This window comes from Bison bison, unplaced genomic scaffold, assembly GCF_000754665.1.
Source record: "Bison bison bison isolate TAMUID 2011002044 unplaced genomic scaffold, Bison_UMD1.0 scf7180017864270, whole genome shotgun sequence".
NCBI classification, from domain to species: Eukaryota; Metazoa; Chordata; class Mammalia; order Artiodactyla; family Bovidae; genus Bison; species Bison bison.
In genome coordinates, this window is record NW_011494842.1 from 8,203,051 (window position 1) to 8,213,243 (window position 10,193).

At 40.9% G+C, this 10,193-nt stretch overlaps 1 long non-coding RNA gene across 1 annotated transcript in view; it reads right to left on the bottom strand.

Annotated features, from left to right (window-relative positions):
• Window positions 1-10,154, bottom strand: part of LOC104994940 — a 45,580-nt gene extending 35,426 nt beyond the window's left edge. The window contains exon 1 of the long non-coding RNA XR_826009.1: window positions 9,707-10,154. This is a non-coding gene — a long non-coding RNA (uncharacterized LOC104994940). The remainder of the gene's footprint in view (window positions 1-9,706) is intronic.
• Window positions 10,155-10,193: the final 39 nt, after the last annotated feature.

Genomic DNA, 10,193 nt, shown 5'->3' on the forward strand with positions numbered 1-10,193 from the left:
CGTAGTGATGCTGTCTAAGGCCCCTTGACTTCACATTCCAGGATGTCTGGCTCTAGGTCAGTGATCACACCATCGTGATTATCTGGGTCATGAAGATCTTTTTTTTTTTTTTTTTTTTAATGATTTTAGTTATGGTTGTGCACGGTCTTCATGCTGCGTGGGCTTTTCTCTAGCTGTGGCTCCTCTTGTTGCGGAGCATGGGATCTGGTGCCCACAGACCTCAGTTCTGCGGCTCCCGGCTCGAGAGCCCTGGCCCAGTGGCTGTGATGCATGGGCTCAGCTGCTCTGCCACGTGTGGCCTTCCTAGACCAGGGGTGGAACTCACATCCCCTGCTTTGGCAGGGGGGTGATTCTTTACCACTGAGCCGCCAGGAAAGCCCTCAGGCGTATTTTAGACTAGTTTTCCACGCTCCTATCTGGTGAGAGAGGCCTGGGAGCCAGGAGTCCTCAGCCACAGTGCTGGCTCTGCCATCAAAAGCTCTGGGGCCTCTAGCGAGCGCCTGCCCCTCCCTCAGTGTCTGACTCTTTGCCCACCAGGTTCCTCTGTCCATGGGATTTCCCAGGCAAGATTACTGGAGTGGGTTGCCATTTCCTTCTCCAAGATCTTTTTTGTACAGTTCTTCTGTGTATTCTTGCCATCTCTTCTTAATATCTTCTGCTTCTGTTAGGTCCATACCATTTCTGTCCTTTATCGAGCCCATCTTTGCATGAAATGTTCCTTTGGTATCTCTGATTTTCTTGAAGAGATCCCTAGTCTTTCCCATTCTGTTGTTTTCCTCTATTTCTTTGCATTGATCACTGAGGAAGGCTTTCTTATCTCTTTTTGCTATTCTTTGGAACTCTGCATTCAGATGTTTATATCTTTCCTTTTCTCCTTTGCTTTTCACTTCTCTTCTTTTCACAGCTATTTGTAAGGCCTCCCCAGACAGCCATTTTGCTTTTTTGCATTTCTTTTCTATGGGAATGGTCTTGATCCCTGTCTCCTGTACATTGTCACGAACCTCAGTCCATAGTTCATCAGGCACTCTATCGATCACATCTAGGCCCTTAAGTCTATTTCTCACTTCCACTGTATAATCATCAGGGATTTGATTTAGGTCATACCTGAATGGTCTAGTGGTTTTCCCTACTTTCTTCAATTTAAGTCTAAATTTGGCAATAAGGAGTTCATGGTCTGAGCCACAGTCAGCTCCTGGTCTTGTTTTTGCTGACTGTATAGAGCTTCTCCATCTTTGGCTGCAAATAATAGAATCAATCTGATTTCTGTGTGGACCATCTGGTGATGTCCATGTATAGAGTCTTCTCTTGTGTTGTTGGAAGAGGGTGTTTGCTATGACCAGTGCATTTTCTTGGCAAAACTCTATTAGTCTTTGCCCTGCTTCATTCCGTATTCCAAGGCCAAATTTGCCTGTTACTCCAGGTGTTTCTTGACTTCCTACTTTTGCATTCCAGTCCCCTATAATGAAAAGGACATCTTTTTTGGGTGTTAGTTCTTAAAGGTCTTGTAGGTCTTCATAGAACCGTTCAACTTCAGCTTCTTCAGCGTTACTGGTTGGGGCATAGACTTGGATTACTGTGTTCCTCCATAAACATTAGTAAATAGGACTTTATTTTCAGAGAGGAATACTGGAATTCTCTAATATCCTTTAACCTACTGCTTCTCAAACTTTAACGTGCATATAAATCACCTGGGGGAATCTAGCTGAAATGCAGGTTTTGGTTTGGTAGGTCTGGAGTGGGGCCTGAGAGTCAGTGTTTCTAACCACCTCCCAGGGGATGATGCCAGTACTACTGGTTCTTGGACAACAATCTGAATAGCAAGATTCTAATATACACTTGGCTCCCAGTGTTCTAAAATGTGAGGTCTGGGAAGAGGCTGGGCCACTGAAGATTTTGATCTTATGAAAGCATTTTTTTCAATTCCTCACTTGAAAGGATAAACTGACTAAAAACATTTTCAGGGGATTTTTTTCTCAGCCCCCTTCTGGACCACCAGATCCCATCAATTTCTATCAGCTTTCCCCTTCCTCTTTATCAGCCCTGAGAAGTGAAAGGAGGTGGGGAGGGGTGTCTCATCATTCAGTATGTAGAGTACCATTCTAACTGCCATTTTCAGAACAGCACTTGGTCTCTGCCCTCATTGGTGCCTGGAATCCCCAAGTCCAGATCTCCTTAGTTCAATTTTCTGAGATGGCAAATCTCCAAGGAGTCCTGGGGAGATCTGGTGGCATCTAACCACCCTTTCAATAGATTTTTCAGCCAATCCTACTTTTGGGCCTGCTCTCCAAACCATTACCAACACCTCACTACCACCTCCCTCACCCAGCACACACAGTTCTTCAGAATCACTGCAGTTTCCTACTTCTAAGCCTTTCCAGTGGGTCTAATGTCAATCAGCTGATTTTTACCAGTTCTTTTTGCAGACTTATGCTTTAGCTTTCTTATTTCATCCGTCTTCTTCCATTCTCCAAAATTTTATTGACAGTTCTCATCTGCTGTTGTTTCTTTCCTCTCTTCTTTTTGTTTTTATGGACTTTATTATCTTGCGGGTTTTTTTAATGCTTTACTAACACATTAAGTGAATTTCTAAGGTAAATGCATGTGCTCAATCCACACATTTTAACCATCTATGATTAAACTTTCCCCCAAATGTCCCTCTCATTGTAGCCTGGTTCCTTCTACAGTTTATATAATATCTGCCAACATCTTATTACTTATTTTTGTTCTTATTGCTTATTTATGTTCCTTTTTCTTCCTTTAAATTGGTTGAATATGTATTATTCCTGTTTTCCTCTCTACTAGTTTGTGAGTTATATCTTCTTTTTTTCATTCTTTTAATGGTTAGTCTAAACATTACAGGGTTTCCGTCTGACAAGCAGGAGATGCAGGTTAGACCCCTGAGTCAGGAAGATTCCCATGAAGAAGGAAATGGCAACCCATTCCAGTATTCTTGCCTGGGAAATCTCATGGACAATGGAACTGGTGGACTATAGTCCATGGGGTAGCAAAAGAGTCGGACACAATTTAGTGACTAAACAACAACAACAAAAACATTACAACAGGTAGTCTTTTTTTTTTTTTAATCAACTTAATTGTGGTACAATTTATGTAAAATACATTATGGCTATCCAGGAGGTTGATAACTTCTGACCAATGTTTCTCAATCACCACAATCAACTTATAGAATGTTTCCAACACTCCAAACGTTCTCACATGTCCCTTTTATAGTCAGTCCTCTCCTCTACCTCCAGGTAGCCACCAATCTGCTTTCTGACACTACAGATTAGTCTGCATTTTCAAGAATTTCAAATATATGGAATCATACATTACAACAGATAATCTTGACCAATCAAAGGCAAATATTAACCCTTGAGCTTTTCCCTTTCCCCAGACAATGCAAGGACCTTAACACACTTTAATCCTGGGATTATCAAATGTCCTCTAATCCACTGCTACTTAACTTTAATATGCACATTGTATTAGTTAGAGTTCTGCAGAGAAACAGAACTAATAGATATTATAGGAATTGGTTCAAGTAATTACAGAGGCCAAGAAGTTCCATGATCTGTCATCTGCAAGCTGGAGAACCAGGACAGCTGTTGGTATGATTCAGCCAAGTCCAAAGGCGTGGGAGCTAGGACCACCAATGTCCAAGGGCTGAAGACAATGTCCCAGCTCAGCCAGAGGGCAAATGCAACCTTCCTTTACCTTTTGGTCCTAGTCAGGCCCTCAACAGATTGGATGATGCCCATCCCCTTTAGTAGGGGTGATCTTCTTTACTCAGTCTAGCATTTAAAATGCTAATCTCTTCCAGAAACACCTTCACAGACAACCAGTTTTACCAGTTATCCCTTAGCCCAATTAAGTGGACACACAAAATTAATCATCACACATATGAATCACCCAGAGGGATTTTGTTAAAATGTAGATTATGGTTTGGTAGATGTTATTGTTATTATTATTTAAGAGCTATTATTTTTGTGTATTTTCTCTTTAGAAAAATTATACCAAGTAGGTGGCTACTTGCAGGGTACTGACCCTCTTCTTTTGTTAAAATATGGAAATAACATATTTTATGGTGTCCTGATTTCACACGATTATAAGTTTAGGACCTGGGCTTCCCCGGTGGCCCAGTGGTTGGGAGTTTGCCTGCCAACGCAGGGGTTCGATCCCTGCTCCAGGAAGATTCCACACGCTGCAGGGCAACTAAGTCCGTGAGCCACAGCTACTGGGCCTGCATGCCTAGGGCCCGGGCTCCACAAAAGAAGCCACTGCAATGAGACGCCCACACAGTGCAACCAGAAAGGAGCCCCTCTACTCTCACCACAACTACAGAAAGCCCACACACAGCAACGAAGACCCAGCATGGCCAAAAACAAGTACGTTAAAATTTAGAGAATGTTTAGGACTTAACAGAAATGCTAATCAAAGGCTAAAACGAAAGGACATTAAATCAGGCTGAACAATTTACTCTTGCCACATACTTTTTACTTTCAGGTTTGTGGGTTAGTATTTCACTAAGTATACGGTAAAAGGTTCCAGCCAGAATTCAAGTCGAGAGGATAATGTGAGCCATACTAGCTGGATAATTTAAACCATATTGTATCATACTCTCTTGCCTGACTGGATCTTAAAGCATGAATTAGTCAAACCATTTCCTTGTTCTAAAAATCATGAGGAACCACTGCCCCTCACATCCAGTTCCCTACATAACAGACTCTATGTTCTGATTCTGTTTTATCCTTCCATGGGGTCTTTACTGTCATACCTCCCATTTTTGATCAAACAGGGTAACCCACTATTCCTTGAATCAATATTGTGGTATCTCATCTTTCTCTGCTCATGCTGGTGTTTAGCCTAGATCACACACCCTCCACCATCCTCCCAGTTAACACTGAACCCAAGCTCTAAGGTGGAGCTCAACTGGCACCTTTTTCATAGAGCCGTCCCCTCTTCTCTCTCATATCTCTCATGCCACTTTGCTTGCATCTCACCTGAGGTGCTTACATGCTATTGAATGTTCTGGTTATTAATATACTTGTTTTATTCCTGTGATTAGGTTTTAAGTGACTTCAAGTGTGAGAGTGTAGCCTTTTCACCTTTGTACTCTTCACAGGCATAAAACAGAACCTTACCTGCAGCTCACAGATAATTACTGAATGAATATGTATTTTAGTGTCACTAAAAAAGGCTCCAGAGAACTTGAGCTGACATCATTTCCTCAATCCTCAGACCCTCAGACCCAAAAGGAACTCCTGAGTAACACTTTGCCATCTCTTACTTTGCAATGACCCTACCAGCATTGTCAAAACCTCCTAAATTTGAGTTTAGATTCCTCCTTTTTTCTCTTAGATTCATCTTTGATCTTCTTTGTTCCTATGTCCAATCATTCAAAAAAACTGTTGGTTTGTCTTCTGATTTGACCCTTCCTTTCCCTCCTCTTTTTCTACCATCTCTTCCACCACTCTGGTTAGTATCCTTTTATTTTCACATCACCTAATTATCTACAGCAAATTCCTCCTAGTTTACCTAATACTTTGCCTGCTCTAGTTTATTTTGTGTGTAATGGGGAACCATGATAATAATTTCATAGAGTTACAGATTGATAAATGAGATACAGCAAGAATATTGGACCTATTTTCTAGAAGTGGCCACTATCTGTTTGGAGAATTATCTCGTGCCTAGGTCCTCTGGTTCTGGTAGTGAACAATGACCACAGCCTCATCAGAGTATCATGTCCTTTTGGCTATAGCTATTAGTTCAGGCTAGCTGAGACACTGCAAGAGACTATGTCCCAATGACATAATCTGAATTTCTTGACTTGACCTTACCTAAAACCAGATGCCCCCTGGACTTTCTGGTTATGAGAATCAATAGATTTCCTTTATTAATTGAACTAGTTTGCTTTCTAAGTTCAATGAAGATATTAAATAATACGTATGTAAAGCGCTAAGCACAGTACCTTGCAAGTAAGTGTTAGCTATTATTTTTATTATCCCTAGAAAAGGCAGAGGAACCAGAGATAAAATTGCCAACATCCGCTAGATCATCGAAAAAGCAAGAGAGTTCTGGAAAAACATCTATTTCTGTTTTATTGACTATGCCAAAGCCTTTGACTGTGTGGATCACAATAAACTGTGGAAAACTCTGAAAGAGATGGGAATACCAGACCACCCGACCTGCTTCTTGAGAAACCTATATGCAGGTCAGGAAGCAACAGTTAGAACTGGACATGGAACAACAGACTGGTTCCAAATAGGAAAAGGAGTACTTCAAGGCTGTATACTGTCACCCTGCTTATTTAATTTATATGCAGAGTACACCATGAGAAACGCTGGACTGGAGGAAGCACAAGCTGGAATCAAGATTGCCAGGAAAAATATCAATAACCTCAGATATGCAGATGACACCACCCTTATGGCAGAAAGTGAAGAGGAACTAAAAAGCCTCTTGATGAAAGTGAAAGAGGATGGTGAAAAAGTTGGCTTAAAGCTCAACATTCAGAAAATGAAGATCATGGTATCTGGTCCCATCACTTCAGGGAAATAGATGAAACAGTGGAAACAGTGTCAGACTTTATTTTTTGGGGCTCCAAAATCACTGCAGATGGTGATTGCAGCCATGAAATTAAAAGATGCTTACTCCTTGGAAGGAAAGTTATGACCAACCTAGGTAGCATATTCAAAAGCATTACTTTGCCAACAAAGTTCCATCTGGTCAAGGCTATGGTTTTTCCTGTGGTCATGTATGGATGTGAGAGTTGGACTGTGAAGAAAGCTGAGCGCCGAAGAATTGATGCTTTTGAACTGTGGTGTTGGAGAAGACTCTTGAGAGTCCCTTGGACTGCAAGGAGATCCAACCAGTCCATTCTAAAGGAGATCAATCCTGGGTGTTCTTTGGAAGGACTGATGCTAAAGCTGAAACTCCAATACTTTGGCCACCTCATGCGAAGAGTTGACTCATTGGAAAAGATTCTGATGCTGGGAGGGATTGGGGGTGGGAGGAGAAGGGGACGATGGAGGATGAGATGGCTGGATGGCATCACCGACTCGATGGACAAGAGTTTGGGTGAACTTCGGGAGTTGATGATGGACAGGGAGGCCTGGCGTGCCGCAATTGCTGGGGTCAAAAAGAGTCAGACAGGACTGAACGACTGAACTGAACTGATACCCTTGCCGTATCTCATATCCAATTCAACTTTTTCTCTCTTAACATCTTCCCCATAAAGACCAGCAAGGATAATTTCCTTATTATTTCCTGCATATTGTCCCTTTGCCTGGGCTGCCCTGGCACCAATCTAATAACGTCATTCTGTATTCTTTTCACCAAGTCACATCCATCACTATTTAGAACCAGGCTAAAAGAAGTCTATCCTTCATTTGAATAGTAGTAGCCCTACACTGCTCACTGCTTTATCTAATTTCTCCTGCATTTATTTTCTAATTATTTCTAGCTACCATCTTGATTGCATACTACTTAAGGGGAAAAAAAAACCAGACTCCATGTTTACATATGATCACTGTGCCCTTTATAGGTTGAAATTTTGTCATTAGTTTCCAAAGCAACTTTTACAGTGTTGGACCCAGAGGAGGTGTCCAATAAATGTCTGTTATAGGAATAAATGGATGCAATTAAATTTAGAGGGTGTGGTATTCAGTTTAAAGCTTGTTGTTAGCACAGCTATTTTTTTTCCTTTTTCTAAGAATATATTCTTAGAAAGCATTTTCATCACAGCATAAAACTATCACAATGATTCCAACCTCTCATATTCTTCCTACTTATGTTTTAGAACTTTTTGGCCAAGGTCTAAAGAAAGAATATTCTATTAAAAATAATTTAACAATCAAAGTCTATTCTCTTTTATTCATATACATTTCATTAATCCAGTAGGTATTGTATCTGACCCTTCAGAGGTTTCTTGCCTCAGTAAACTAATGATAATAGTAAATTGTTGACAAAGATATCCTGAGATGCTGGAAGAAAAAATTAAAGGGAAACTTTTTGTATTCATGGTTCCCTTTTTGGGTCTAAGTGGTAAAACAATCTCCTACTCAAAATTAAGTTAGTCTCTACTTAAAAAATGGAGGATTTTAAAAACTGCTATTGGGAATCAAAGGTCTGTGCCTCTGTCTGTTGAACTTAATTGCTGTATGGTTTAATGGAAAGGCCAAGGGCTGGTGAATTTAAACACTTCATAATAGCTAAAGATTAAAGTGAATTAAATTTAGTGCCTCTGGAATTTTTGATACATGTTCCAAATTTGTTTTTAATGATATAATTGTCCCACATTACATTTAAAATTACATCACAGTGAACTAGTTACATATGCAGTTATACTAACAGAAACCAATTCCAAATGTCAAAAATATAAGTGAGGACAACTGTAATGTTACCATTAAGAAAGTGGAAGTTGAAAATAGAAAAGAAACATTTAGGCTGAATAAGGTCTTCTATGAAATCTTTGAATAGAAAAACCTGGAAATTATATGTAACAGCTTAACAGTGCATTTTCAACAGCATTTAAAATCATTTAAATACATTTTCCTCAAAGTATTTTTCATTAACTTTAGTGGAAAAAGTTAGCTCCCAATCACACCAATGAGAATTGTACTAAATAAAATGAGAACATCTATCAAGAAATAAAAGTTACTAGTTATATGTAGAAATGGTCATATTTCATATTTTAAAAGAACAAGGAATGAAATTCAGTGTTCTTGCTTCTATTAGCCTTCTTTATTCTTTAACTAAAAGTAATTGTAATATTCTCTTGTCTCTGGGGCTTTCCTTTCTACAATCAATCATCTTTTTTCCACATTTCCCCTCCAAATGATTATTCCCCCTAGCCTTAAAACACTTGACGTTAATTCTTACTATTTTACCGTCACAGCTTTCAAAACAATGCCCTGCCCTTGCTTAGTTAGCTTCACAAGCCACTCCCTTTTTCTTGAAAAAAAAAAAAGGTTAAAGTATTTTTGCTATTACTTTGCCAGAAGGTACTATCTTTGTTATACAAATGAGCTTCTTTACTTTTAATCAAACTTTCAAATTCAAAACACAATGTTTAAATTCCTCAGAAAGATAAACATCTATACTTCAAAAGTAGCAGTTTGTTCAGTTCAAACATTTGGAAGATTTGGGTCCTAAAGCCTTTATTCTTCATCCTCTGACTCTACAATCTGTGTTGTTGATCATCAGAACCAAGCAAGAAACTGTGAGTCTTACCAAGCTACACCACGAGCGCGGGCAGAGGTATCGCTTTCAAAACATGTCATTCATCTTCACATTTAAAGGCAGTCTATCCATACACCCTTTATAAACATAGTTAAATATTGGTGCTTAAGACTTCAGTCATATGCGGTAAGCTTTCCAATTTATAGGCAAAAGAGGGGTGGCAAACGCGCCCTTTTCTTAAATTTATATACGAAACCAAAAGCCGGGCTGATTACTGAAACCTGAGAGTCTGAAGCTGCCACTTGCCGAACATCTATTAGAAAACGGCCTTTGCATTAAATTAACCGACTCCTATACAAATCAGGTATAAGAAGAGTGTTTCCCGTGTCTATGGTGACAAATGAGTTACCAGACGTCCTTAAGTAAGACTGTCAAACTTTACGCTTTTTAAAACCCAGAAGGGAGAGGACGGGGCACAGCGAAAAGTCAGGTCTGATTCTTATAAAGGATGTCTTGTGGGGAATAAGACGCTCACCTGTACACAAGAGAGGCAGGCAGGTCTTCCCCGGTTGTCCTCACTGGGAGAAGGTACGGACATCGATAGACCTTTGTCCTCTGAACTGGAACACGGGGGTGGGGCGTGGGGACGACTTTCTAGAAGTAGTGCAGGCACCTGCACCACAAAAAAACTGAAGACCGATTTTGTCTTCAATGACTGCTCTTGGCTTAGAGACCCTCTAGCTCGGGGAGAGGGGCTGTCGCTCCAAACCTTAGCCTCCTCCCCCGCAGGGCTGGGGGAAGGGGATGACCAACCCCTCTAAGATGAGTTAGGGACTTGTGTCTTTCCCAGTTGGATCCGAACATCCTCCAGCTCTCTGGTCGGGCTCGCCTCGAAGGAGGCGAGCCGGACCGGGGTGAACCGGAGCTGCGGCGAGCGCAGATCCTGCCTTTGCTCGGCGCCCCTGCCGCGTCCGCATCGCCACCGTGAGGCCGAGCAGGGGACCGTGCCCTGTGGCGGCAGC